Source organism: Paroedura picta, chromosome 7 (assembly GCF_049243985.1).
Source record: "Paroedura picta isolate Pp20150507F chromosome 7, Ppicta_v3.0, whole genome shotgun sequence".
In the NCBI taxonomy this organism is placed as follows: domain Eukaryota; kingdom Metazoa; phylum Chordata; class Lepidosauria; order Squamata; family Gekkonidae; genus Paroedura; species Paroedura picta.
The window spans coordinates 49674089-49688438 of NC_135375.1; the positions used below are offsets into that span (position 1 = coordinate 49674089).

General features: G+C 40.3%; 1 protein-coding gene across 1 annotated transcript in view; it reads left to right on the top strand.

Moving 5' to 3' along the window:
- MAN2A1 (mannosidase alpha class 2A member 1) overlaps nt 1-14350 on the top strand; it is an 82493-nt gene that overhangs the window by 46292 nt on the left and 21851 nt on the right. The gene's annotated exons all lie outside the window — the stretch shown is intronic.

Genomic DNA, 14350 nt, shown 5'->3' on the forward strand with positions numbered 1-14350 from the left:
GTATATGTTTATCATTATCATTACCAACTAATATTTTGAATAGGAATAGCCATGAACTGGCTCACAAAGGAAAGTTTGTCATGAATTTTTGGTTGGTTCATGGTTCATATAGGTATATTTGTGGAAGGGCTCCCAGTACGAATATGATATGAATTTCAGTGTCCCCTCTGACCATATTGGCATATAGCCTCCAGAGTCTTGGCAGAACTCATGCTTCCATTGTAAGAACTCTTATCAATGCTTCCATTGTTCCCATTTTGCTATATGAGAATATAAGTTATATATACTCTCAGCTCAACTCCATACCTTTTCATCTGTCACCTGTTCACAGTGCAGATACAGAGAGGTGGGGAATTTGATAACAGAGCAGAACTTGTTAGCAGAGCATATTCATTTATGCCCTCTTGATTGTGCACTCTTCTTTCCTGCTGGGGTTGGGTACTAGGCTTTGTGCCACCCTGTCTTTCTCCTCATGCTGAACAATGAGGCTTAGCAACTGGATACTTTGGCTGACTGAGGACTCATGTTTTCTGCCCTGCTGATTGTAAATTTCTCTTCCAGTTGGGATGTGGGCATTAGGTGGACTCAGGGCTCTTGGCTACACAAGAGGTTGGGCCAGATGACAGTCCTGAGAAACCAGTACTCCAAGGGAATGGTAGCAGCAGTCCCTGGGAAACTGGCAAGGTATTCCCTCAGCATCATCTCTGCCATTGCTCACCTAGTATCTCTGCTGCTGATCTCCTGGTTCACTACTGATAAGTATTAGTAGGACTTCATCCTGATTGGGTTCTTTGAAGTAGTGGGTGCATCTCCTCCTTCTTTCAATTGCTGCTCCCTCTGCCCATGCTGGCTTATAGCCTCCACTACAGTTCTAATCAGTTCTAATCAGGAAAGCAATGCTGCCGTTTATCCAGGGGTCATATTATATACAGGCAAGTTTGTACTCCTCTTTATTACAGAGAGTATGCAACCTGGTGGTGATGTCCACCTGCAACTTTTCTGCTATGGCCCTGATCCAAGGGAGGATCACTTTGTAGCCTAGTGGCTTTCCTCTCCTGGGGCTTGGAATGTGCTCTGTCAGTCCTGCTGGTTGCTTCAGAGGTTTGCCATGAAGGAAAAGGGTTGGCCATCCACAGCAATCCTCTTGCCATTGACAAGATAGCTGAGAATTTCTTGGACCCTCCATGTAGTCCTTTTGACCTCTTGGAGGTTGGCCCACCTTGATGTCTAGTATCCCTGCTAGTGATCTCCTGTTTTGGTGAGCACATTGCACTTATTCTGTTAGGCTTGAAAAATGCCACCCCCTCCACACAAACACACTCCTTCACTTTTTACTGAAGAGATTCTCTGGGACTTTGATTCTATTTGTTCTATTGAGCTTCTATTGTTCTTTCTTTTTTTCCCCCTTTCCCTTGGAAATGGAGGATAGGATACCATCTTTAGGGGTCTGTAACTTGGACCCCCTAAGTCCAACCCTACCAGACTTAGATAGCAGGTAGAGGAGAGTCAGATGGAGATCTGCTGTGAGTTTGGTGTCTCTAACTTCCACAAGATCTATTCTATACACTTCTGAATATTCTGAACCTATGCTTGTCATTTCCTCAGAAGGTACTTTCCTAGGGGCACCTTCTTTGGGGGTCGGTAACTTGAACCCCATAAATCTAATCATCACAGAACTGGGAGAGCAGGTAAGGAAAGGTAACTAGCAATCTTCTGTAAGTTTGGATTCTCTAGCCCACTGAAGGGACATTTTACTACATCAAGAACCTCACAAATAAACCAGTTCATGAAGCAGAAAAAAAGTGTTTTGACAGTCCATGGTTTGCGAACTGCATTTGCCACAAACCATGAACAGAACCACATTTTCCCAGTTTGTTCCCTTCCCTAAATGTGCAGGTTCAGGAGAATTGTGTCCGAAGTTTATGTAACTTCAACAAGAAATAAGTCAAACTAGCTGCACTTTTTTGCCTGTTTTTACGGGCTAAAACTTCTAGCATAAGTTTGAAGCTGAATTAGTTGCCAGGTGGCTTGTGGTTTTGCCACAAGCCTCTCTTTGTTGCTAAAATTGTCACGAGCAGTAACGAGAGATGACATGAGTAGTTTCCATCATGCTGTTCTGTCTTCAGCAAAGCAAGCCAATGAAAGTTCTGTGAACCACTTATTCTTTCTTCTGACTTCAGAAGTAGGGAAAGAGCTGCCTGTAGATGCACATAGGCACAATTTACAGTACAGTGCTACAAAAACTGATTGAGACAATGCGGTGGTGTACAGTGGTTGGAGTGTTGGACCAGGATCTGGGAGGGCCAGCTTCTAATCTCTACTCTGCCATGGAAGCTTGCTGAAGGATCCTAGGCTAGTGACTGCTCTCAGCCTAACCTGCCTCACAGGGTTACTGTGAGGATAAAATGAAGGACAATTTATATAAGCTGCTTTTGTCCCCATTGGGGAGGAAGGCGAGTTACAAATGAAGTATATATTTGTAGCTCCAAAATGCAGTAACTTTGGAGAGAGAATGAGACTGCCCCTTCTTTGACCTGAAGGCTTATTACCTCTAGAAGCTAAACAGCTATTGCTCCTGTAGAGCAGCAATATTGAATTCTGCATATTTTCCTTTGTTATCAGTTCTTGGCTCATTCATATATTACAACAGAGGTTTGTCTCTGACAGGCACAAATACAGCTTGTGTCTGTTTTGCACCTCCCTGTCCTTTACTAATTGCGGGTGTAGTGTCATCTAAGGCAGTGGTCCCCTGGCACCGGGTCGCGGCTCCCTCTCCCCGTCCCCCCAGTAAGAAACTTCCCAGGCCGAAAGCAAAGCGGCCGCAAAAGCGGCCGATTAACTTGCGGCCGGCAAGCTTCTTTTTGTGGAAGGGGGGGAGAGGGAAGCAGGGCCGCAAATGCGCGTTTGCGCCATGCGTTGCCACAAACGCGCATGCGCGGGAATGCCACGCATGCGCGTTTGCGGCCGGGCGATTGCCCTCCCTGCCACCGCCGATCTGCAGCCTCAAGAAGGTTGCGGACCACTGATCTAAGGTGTCCATTTTGTTGTGAAATCCAGATACAGGTGCCAGAACAAGCTAAACTGTTTCTGTGCTTCCCTTCTGCCTAAATTCTAATATCACCAAAATTTCAGATTATAAAATTAGATGGTTTTGGAATTGTAATTGGTAGGCAGGAAGCAGATTACAGTTCACACAAGTACCTTCTTTGGGTGGGGGATCATGGCAAACTTGAGCTCAATTTCACACATGAAAAGGAGAGGAAGAAACAACATGAGTGCCCAGCCATGGCAGCAAACTGTGTCATACACAAGCCTGTTTGGGGGGTTCTTGAATGTAGCTGTTACCTGTGCTGAACCTTAGTTTAAGTCAGAGGCTGAGTCCACTGGAAATTTGTTAGTACAGCATAACTTTCTAACGTTTTTCTAACGTTTTTCCATTGAAGCCCCAAATGCTGTTCATGGGGATAGGAATATCATGAGGGGTGAGTTCAAGGTCACTATGAGAGGGAGAAATTAGCAATCATTGCCCACCACTTTCCTACCTTGGAAATTGTCCACTTGATTAAAACCAGTTACTGTAATACCTGTCGTTTTTAGTGATATGGACATTATTAATTTACATAAATTAGGATTATTTTATTTAAAAGTTGCTATATTTGACTGAACAGGATTAAATTCAAGAAGGAATAAGTATGTTTTAATACCATGTGGAAAAATTCAATGTGTTGAAAGTGCTTTGTATTATCTCCCTAATCTCCTTATGGGGAACATGAGATAGAGGTAGAGTGTCAATGGCTTCTATACACTTGTGTACTCAAGTGTAACCACTGCAGAACTGACATCAGGATCAAGATAGTCCATTTTACATTCTCTTAACCAAGGCACTAAACAGAACAAATGGGGAATAGTCTCACAAGAGACTAAGAACTCCCATATTCTATCCTTTCCATGTTCATTCTTCAGGTGAAGCAAGATCCTTATTATCTGTAACTTAGGTGGCTTCAGTGAAGATAAAGTCAAGTGGATAGCCATGTTGGTCTGAAGCAGCAGAACAAATTTAGAGCCCAGCTGTTGGTCTTAAAGGTGCCTCTGGACTCTAAATTTTTTTAGGTGGCTTCAGACATTTTCTTTATCATTTCCAGAATTGTATTAGGAGCTCTTCTTTGGCTTTTTGTCACAACTTTTTCCACAAACATATGTCTTTAATTGATTTGCCTGTAAATGCATGCGCTTTACAGAATATGAAGATAGTTGTTTTTTTAAAGATGCCATTAATTTCCATAAACGGTGCTGGTGAGAGGTGGTAAATGTGTAGATTTTGCAGAGTTTCTTTGTATCTTCTAGGTGACAAGTAAGGTGTACCTTAAAAATTAACCAAACCTTTAATACATTTCCATTTGCCATCATTGTAGCTTTCTCAAAAGTGTAAATCCAATTTCTGATGTTAAAGGTTAAGTATCTCATGCCTTTAAGATAGTCATTTTTAAATGCAGTGCATGTTTTCTAGAAACAGAAACCTGAGAGATCAAAATGCAAATTACCTGAAAAAAGTTTGAGTCCAGTAGCACTTCTAAGATAACAAGATATAAGGTTTCATGTGCATGCATACTTCAGATATTTGGTAACTGAAGAAATGTGCATCCACATGGAAGCTTGGCTAAAGCTTTGTTAGTCTTAAGGATGCCACTGGACTCAGACTTTGTTCTGTTTCTTCAGACTAATACAGCTATCTGCCTGAATCTAAGTTAGCTGGATAATGAGCCTAAGTTACATCTGATTCATTATCCTGCCTGTCTAAGTGGTCATGATGCTTCAAGAAATATTAGTAGAACAGACCACTTTTGATAATCTTTGTCATTGTGTGCAATTTTGTCCACTGACATTATCAGAGTTAAAGATGCCTGCAGCAGTTTCCATTGTTGTCCTAAAAATCCCATTCACTATTAACTATTGACATCCTATCACACATAGATTTGTCAGAGGAAGGCACAGAACCACTTTGCATATTATTCAAATTGTGTGTATCCTCTGTGCAATATTAAAAAAAATTGTTTCTGCTTCTGTTCCCCAATCTGGTTGCAACTTTTTCATATATATTCATATATTTCCAGTTCTGCTGCAATTTTCCTTCAGTGAAGTTTGTGGATTTCACACATTGCTTTGTTTTGTTGCAGCCCGTGTGCTCTGTTTGGTGCAGTATCTAGACAGTGTATTCAGGGAGCAGTTAATGTTTTAAGAGCAAGAAATGTGGCAAAAGGATTGGCTGCTGTTCTCATATGGTGAATGTCAGGGACAGTTACTTTTCTGTTCACTTTCTTCCTGTTCTACTGGTATGAGTAGGAGTTTGAGCGCTGCTTATGTTTAAGTTTTTCTTGTTTTGTTTATAGTGTAGCTGGAGCCTTTCACTATTCCTTTTTAAAAGTAGACGACTTTTATAGAATCCATGCTAGGGTCTTTGATTATAGTGATATTTCTGGTAGGCAATTGATGGGGTGTTAAGCATAGTGACTGTATTGATAATGCCATCCAGTTCTGCACACCTTGAGAAATAAATTAGATTTCCCCCCCTTTATTATTTATAATGGATGCTGTGTTTTGCCCTTTCTCAGTTACACTAGAAGATAGGAGAAAGCTGATGAAGCAGTGAAAAAATTTCTGCCTAAACTGTAGGGAAAATGCAGGAGTCAGGGATGTGCATGGAAGTAGAGCAGTATTCATGGCTGGCTTGCAGGGATTGTTTGTGTCCATAAAGGATGACAAATGAAGACCTCTATAGGAAAAGCTTCAGGATCAGGGGGTTTGGCCAGAGCAGAATTTCTCTAAGATAGAGGGAGGAAATGCTGACTAAACTCCTCTATTGGGGATTAGTATATATGGGGGCAAAAGATACATTTGGTCTCAGTGAGACAGCTTGCAGGATTTGGGTTCCGCTTCCAAGAGTCCAACTTTACTCTGCTTACTGTTAAGAAGCATATAAGAACTGCACTGGGTAGCTAAGAGATGGAATAGAGGAGATCATCCACTGCACTTGAGAATTGCTGTACTGTGGGATAACAAATTTTGTTTATAATTTTTTAAAACACAACTAGATGTAATCAAATATTTTAAATGTAGCCTTTGTCTAATGGCATATGTTGTAAAGAATCAATACAAATCTTAATTTGGCCTGCAATCTATAAATATCATCCATTTTTAAATAGACTGACTTATCAAACAAATGGGAGACACACGCTTCATAGGATAGCTTTGTTTATCCCAATACCATCAGGCTTCAGTGTTTCTGTTTAAATATAGTTCTGTTTAAATATAAATTAATACGTATACATTACCAGGGCCTGTGCAGCACTGTTTCATTCCCCCCCCCCATGGATTGGTTGCCCACTTACATTTAGGGGGTGCAATATCATAGTTTTGAAGTTTAATAGAACTAAGGGGATGGACAACATTTCATTCCTCAGTTGGATTGTACTACTAACAAATAAAATAGTTCAAATAAAATCAGTAGGAGACAAAAGCAAATATAAAGTTCATTAAATGTAGATACAAATTTTCACCTGGTTTGACATGTAGCAAAATAGATACTAGACAAATAAGAATAAGGAAGGAATTCTGTAGATAAGATTACTTGACTAAGAAGGTTCTGTGTGATCAGCAAGACGTATGCTGAAGATTTATATGGGAGTAAAGCATCTCTTCAGATTTCATAGTGCAAGTCAGTTTAGGGGTTAACCAAACCAGCCAGTGGAATTCTTTGAGTACATTTCCTTCTTCTCTTACAAGTTCAGCAATCTCTTTTCTAAAGTAGCATCATTCTAAGTTCTATTTTATGATCTGTTTTAAATTGTATTATCTTAAATGACCATATTCTTTTGGTCTTTTATGTATTGACTTCATATAACTTGGTCTGAACGACTGTAATAAAGTTTGATTGATTGAATCTCTTTTCTGCATTCTGAACCATTTGTAGTATGTTTTTGTAATCTAACCTGGATATGACCACAGCACAAATAATTATAGCCGTATCATGCATTTTTAGAGATTACCACAACTGGCTAATGAATTGAAATTAATTGTACTTTGTACCACAGATAAGCATAATTTGTAAAGCAATATCATCAAATTTCATACATGATCCTTTAGGAAAAATACAGTTTTGTCTAGGAAGGTCAAATCCTCTAAGTCAGCTTTATCATTAACCAAGATTATTAGGCCCCATATGACCCATTCCTGACTTTGGTAGGTCCACAGCCACACATGGAATTTGATTTTTAAACATATAAGAAAGAGTTGTGTGTAATCCATGTCACCTGAAATGGAAGATGCTTGAATAACAGACTAAATAATTCTTAGTTTAAAATTTCTTTCAGAATTTGGTGAAATTACAAGTATGAGCTGGAACTGGAAGAATTAAATTATTGGTCAGTGAACAGAAGGTTGCATTACCTTAAATATAGAATCATAGAGTTGGAAGGGATCTCATGGGTCATCTAGTCCAACCCCCTGCACTACGCAGGACACTCACATCCCCATCGCTCATCTACTGTAATCTGCCACCCCTTTGCCTTCACAGAATCAGCCTCTCCGTCAGATGGCGATCTAGCCTCTGTTTAAAAATTTCTAAAGATGGAGAACCCACCACCTCCTGAGGAAGCCTGTTCCACTGAGAAACCACTCTTAACTGTCAGGAACTTCTTCCGGATGTTTAGATGGAATTTTTTTTTTATTTCATCCCATTCGTGGTCTGTCCCTCTGGGGCAAGAGAGAACAATTCTGCTCCATCCTCCATATGGCACCCATTTAAATACTTGAAGATGGTTATCAGATCCCCTCTCAGTTGTCTCCTCTCTAGGCTAAACAGACCAAGCTCCCCCAGCCTTTCTTCATATGTTTTGGTCTCCAAACTCCTCATCATCTTTGTTGCCTTCCTCTGGACACGTTCCAGTTTGTCAACATCCCTCTTCAATTGAGGTGACCAAAACTGAACACAGTACTCCAAGTGATGCCAAACCAGAGCAGAGTAAAGCGATACCATCACCTCCCGTGATCTGGACACAATACTCCGTTTGATACAGCCCAAAATCCCATTTGCCTTTTTAGCCACTGAGTCACATTGCTGACTCATGTTCAATGTATAGTCTACTAAGACTCCTAGATCCTTTTCACACATGCTACTGCCAAGACAAGTCTCACCCATCTAACTTCCTTTATGTTCAGTTCTTTCCCCCTTTGCTTTAGTTTCTTTGCTGGATGTTCCTTTTTTAATTAGTGAGTTCTTGATTATGTGTGTACTTCGTATACACATAATATAGGAGTTTATATTCTCCTACATATCAGTAGATCTTGTCTTCACTTTCCATCTTCTACTCAAAAGCAAGAGGTGTGGTCTTAGTTTGTGCACTTTCGTCAGATTTAAGTAACTACGAGTTTTATAATGAAAGATAATGATGTATCTGCCAGTTCCATATGCAAGACACTGGAAGATGTTCTCATTGGTGCTGTAGCATTTAGGGATGCATGTTTAAGTGCATGTTTTCTACAAATTAGTTGTTCTAGTTGCAACTTGTGTGACAATTTTTCAGGCAGAATTCAAAGGTATCTTTTGTATTAGAGGTAAGTAATATCTTGTAAAAAGCATTTTTGATACAGCTATTCTGTGAGTAAAGTTGTTAGAGTAGGTAATTCCACAGTTGTACCAAATCTTTATGTCCTTTCCCATTACTATTTTTACTAATGGAGGCTCCCATCAGTTTGTTACTCTAAAGCTGGATGTGTATCAGTGTAGATACTGGTCATGCAAAAGTTAATTTTTCATGGAAGTGTTTATCATGATTGCAAGAGTTGAGCATGAGTAAATGGTGCTAGGAAGACACTGGGATTTTGAAGAGCACTTCCATGATGGAGAAGGCCAAGCCTCACTACTGATTCTGAGGTGAAATGTTCTGACTGGAAATTTTTTTCTTCAGGGTCTTTCTGGCAGATGGAAAGAAGGTGCTCTGAATGGTGAGAGCAGCACAGCTGCCTGCTGCCTCTGAAATAGAGGTAGTTGTTCAGTTTCTCCAAGTTCTTGTCTTTAAGACCATTTTGATGGGACATTTTTAGATGGTACCCAAACTTCCTTCAGTAAAATTGCCTCCATGTTTGTGTTTGTGGGTGGGTTGTAATTAGCAGTTGTCTTCCACTTGGGTGGATGTTGTTCTGTGCTGCCGAGTATGAGTAAAGTAAAGTCCTTTGTGAGTGATGTCTCAGTTTACTGTAGCTGTCTATCTTATTATAGATGACAATGTTTTAGTGATGGAAGTGATACATTGCTGTGTAGTAGAATGGCAGAGTTTCATAAGTCACAGTGGTAAAGCAACAAAGAACAATGTACCTGAAACTTAATAATATTCAGAGCAGACTTTGTCCTGTTTTTTGATTTCCTAAATTATTAGTGACTTGTAAACTATATTTTAAATAATGTAGATGTATTTAAAATAATCCCCCCTCTGTTTAACCTTCTTCTTTTTGTCTCTCTAGTTCTGTTGTGATTTCTGGCTTTTCTTATGTGATTTCTGGTTTCCCAGTCTTGGTGCAATTTTGGATACAAAGTTGTACACATTTCAGGCTTTTTTTCTCCTCTTCACTTGTCTCATCTGACTTAGAAATTCCACATTTCAGTATAAGCTCCTGGAAAATTGGAGATAAAAAGTACTGCTCTTGGGTGTAATGGAAATACAGAAGAACAGAAAGGGCTAGTTTCTTGTAGATCTCTTTTTATCAGTGTAACATTTGAAGTTTTTTTTTTTTAAGAATAAATCTTATAATAGGTATAATTGAGTTAAGATATGACCTGAAATAGCTCTTACGAAGCTTTAGAAGTCAAAATTCATTATTTCTGTTTTAATATATCAAGGATTTATATATCATGTAGATAGGTTTGTATTGGCCATCATAGGCTATTTGCATAGAGGGTATTGAATTTATACTTCTTATTAGCTATACACTGAAAAACAGTTAGTCACATTAATGATATATTGAAAAATATTTAGGCAAAAAAGATATCTCTCTTACAGTTTGATGTCATAACTGTTTTATTCATGATCTACGTTCTGCTGCTTTGAATTGTGCTTCCTTGCATTTTTATCTTTGTAATGTCAGGAGCAACTCTGGTTCTGCACTTGCATATGTAGGATCTGTTACAGTCACACTTGCACCTAAGTAGGTGACCATTCTTAGAAGTCTTGAGATGGCCTTGATGATCAAGATGAGACCATGGTGCTTTCACACACATGAATAATATACTTTCAGAATTTTTTTGCAATATACTTTACATCTAGATTTTACTGTATAAAATAGTGAAAGCCACTTAAAAATGATTGCAAAAGTGGATTGAAAGTGGATTTGATTTCATGACCATCTGAAGCACTAGGCATGCAGGGGAATTTGAGGGGTGAGTCCATGAGTAGTCCAAAATGTGCCTTACATGCCACTGAAAATGTCACACTTCAAATAAGGATTATTGAAAAGCAGCTAAAAGGAGTAGATTGGAAATAATTGCATATACAATTACTAATCTACTTTAGGAGTAGATTGAAAATAATTGCATATACAAAATTACTTTTTCATGTGTATGTTTAGCTAGGTTTGAATAATGATGGCTTTATAGAAAAGAATTGAATAATGCTACTTTAACAACTTCATATAATTTGTCAAGTATAAGTATTTCTATTAGCTACAAACCCTAAAAAAGCTTTATAAAGGATACCATAAGAAGCTCTGGGAACTTAGAACTCTTTGAATGTTGAATTTTGAGAAAATTTAAAATTGGGTTCTATAAATATAAAATACTGATTTTTGTATAAATGTCATATTATTGCTATGCATGTATATTTCGACTGCCATCCATCCATGTAGAAGGAACTGTCTCAGTAATCTGCTAGTAGTTGCAAGAATAGAAACTAACAAGCTTGACTACCAAGCCCTTGACAAATGTTCAGACAGCAAAACTTTGATTTTCTAACATGTCTAAATAGAGATTTTTAGGAGGCAGCTGCAGAGCATCAGTGGCTGCGTAATTGGTGCCAGCAGGAGAGATTTGGTTTCTGAGACCATGGGATGGGCTTTCTTGAGTAAGGCCTACTAGCACCTGATGGACTGCACTTATCGAAGCTGGGGAAGAATGTGTTTGGCAGGAATCTGGGGAGATTCATCAGGAGAGCTTTAAACTGAAGCCACAAGGGGAAGGAGACATTCAACATAGGGAGTGTAAGGAAGGAGACCGATCGAGGGCAGCCCAACGGGCAAGGCCAGCTCATAGGGAACCAAAAGTAAAAGGATTCAGATGCCTTTATACTAACACCCGAAGCATGGGAAATAAGAAGGAAGAGCTGGAACTTCTCATGCTGATGGAAAGGTATGATCTAGTAGGCATTACAGAAACTTGGTGGAGTGATTCTCATGACTGGAATGTAATAGTGGATGGATATGAACTGTTCAGAAAAAACAGAATAGACCGAAGAGGTGGAGGAGTGGCACTGTATGTGAGGAAAGGGCTTGCCTGTCAGGAAATTCTAGTGAAGGAGAGCATATCTACAGTAGAAAGCATCTGGGTGAAAATAAGCGAGGGGAAAACAAACAGTGTGGTGGTTGGTGTCTGCTACCGACCGCCTGACCAACGAGAGGGTGTGGATGCTGCACTTTGTGAGCAGCTTGAGAAAAATATCCAAGCAGCAGGACCTTGTCATCATGGGTGACTTCAATTTCCCAGATGTGTGCTGGGAAACAAACTCTGCGAAGTGTCCTCAGTCATGCACCTTTCTGACCTGCCTGGCTAACAATTTCATTTATCAAATGGTAGATGAACCCACAAGAGGTTCAGCCATACTGGACTTAATACTGACCAACAGGCAAGAGTTGGTGGATGAGGTGAAGGAGGTGGGGACCCTAGGGGGAAGTGACCATGTCCTCATAGAATTCCTTTTGAGATGGGGAGGCAAGGAAGCTTGTAGCCAGACGTGGATGTTGGATTTTCGTAGGGCAAACTTTAATAAATTCAGAGACATGATGAGTGTCATACCATGGACGAGAATGCTGGAAGGGAAGGGAGCATGTGAAGGGTGGGCACTAAAACAAGAGCTATTGCATGCTCAATCAATGACTATCCTAGAAAGACGAAAACACTGCAGGAGCTCTAAGAAACCTATTTGGATGACCAGAAAACTTCAAGAGGAACTAAGAAAGAAAAGGAAAATGTTCAGGGAATGGAGGGAAGGACAGAGCTCTAAAGAAGAGTACCTACAGGTTACTAGGCACTGTAGATCAATCGTCAGAAAGGCCTAAGCTGAGAGTGAGCTAAGATTGGCCAGGGAGGCCCATTGTAACAAGAAAAGATTTTTCAGTTATGTGAGGAGCAAACGTAAAGTAAAGGAGGCAATAGGCCCACAAACACTAACGGAAGATGCAGAGAAAGCAGAAAGGCTTAGCACCCATTTTACATCTGTTTTTTCCCACAGGTCAAAGGGTTTAGGCACATCTAGAGATGGCAGTAGCCAAAGGATAGTGTCTGGGTGGCAGGTTGACATAAATAGAGAGGTTGTCGAGAGGCATTTAGCTGCACTGGACGAGTTCAGATCCCCTCAGCCAGATGAAATGCACCCGAGAGTGCTCAAAGAACTTTCCAGAGAACTTGCAGAACCCTTGTCCATCATCTTCGGGACCTCTTTAAGGACTGGAGATGTCCCGGAGGACTGGAAGAGAGCAAATGTTATTCCGATCTTCAAAAAAGGGAGGAAGGATGACCCGGGAAACTACAGACCAGTGAGTCTGATCTCTGTTGTGGGTAAGATAATGGAGCAGATATTAAAGGGAGCGATCTGCAAACATCTGGAGGACAATTTGGTGATCCATGGAAGTCAGCATGGATTTGTCTCCAATACGTCCTGTCAGACCAACCTGGTTTCCTTTTTTGACCAAGTAACAGGTTTGCTGGATCGTGGAAATTCGGTTGATGTCGTTTACTTGGATTTTAGTAAAGCTTTTGATAAGGTTCCCCGTGATGTTCTGATGGATAAGTTGAAGGACTGCAATCTGGATTTTCAGATAGTTAGGTGGATAGGGAATTGGTTAGAGAACCGCACTCAAAGAGTTGTTGTCAATGGTGTTTCATCAGACTGGAGGGAGTTGAGTAGCGGGGTGCCTCAGGGCTCGGTGCTCGGCCGGATACTTTTTAACATGTTTATTAATGATCTAGATGAGGGGGTGGAGGGACTACTCATCAAGTTTGCAGATGACACCAAATTGGGAGGGCTGGCAAATACTCCAGAAGATAGAGACAGAATTCAACGAGATCTGAACACAATGGAAAAATGGGCAAATGAGATGCAATTTAATAAAGATAAGTGTAAAGTTCTGCATCTGGGTCAGAAAAATGAAAAGCATGCCTACTGGATGGGGGATACGCTTCTAGGTAACACTGTGTGTGAACGAGACCTTGGGGTACTTGTGGATTGTAAACTAAACATGAGTAGGCAGTGTGATGCAGTGGTAAAAAAGGTGAATGCCATTTTGGGCTGTATCAACAAGGGGCATCACATCAAAATCACAAGATGCCATAGTCCCATTCTATACGGCACTGGTCAGACCACACCTGGAGTACTGTGTGCAGTTCTGGAGGCCTCACTTCAAGAAGGACGTAGATAAAATTGAAAGGGTACAGAGGAGAGCGATGAAGATGATCTCGGGCCAAGGGACCAAGCCCTATGAGGATAGGTTGAGGGACTTGAGAATGTTCAGCCTGGAGAAAAGGAAGTTGAGAGGCGACATGATAGCCCTCTTTAAGTATTTGAAAGGTTGTCACTTGGAGGAGGGCAGGATGCTGTTTCTGCTGGCTGCAGAGCAGAGGACATGCAGTAATGGGCTTAAACTATAAGTACAACAATATAGGCTAGATATCAGGAAAACAATTTCACAGTCAGAGTAGTTCATCAGTGGAATAGGCTGCCTAATGAGGTGGTGAGCTTCCCCTCACTGGCAGTCTTCAAGCAAAGGTTGGATACACACTTTTCTTGGATGCTTTAGGATGCTTAGGGCTGATCCTGCGTTGGGCAAGGGGTTGGACTAGATGGCCTGTATGGCCCTTCCAACTCTATGATTCTATGATTCTCACATTATGCATTAATTGTTAGTATTTGAACAAGAATATTCTCAATAGATGCTTTCTGATTCAGCTAGAGTTGTTGCTTTTGCTTGCTACTTCTAAATAATTATATTAAGTAAACTGCTTCATTTTCTGTAATACATACTGAAGTAATTAGTATTCAACAGATTCAAAGTTCACTTTATACAGAATTCTTTTTAAAAATTGCATACTAAA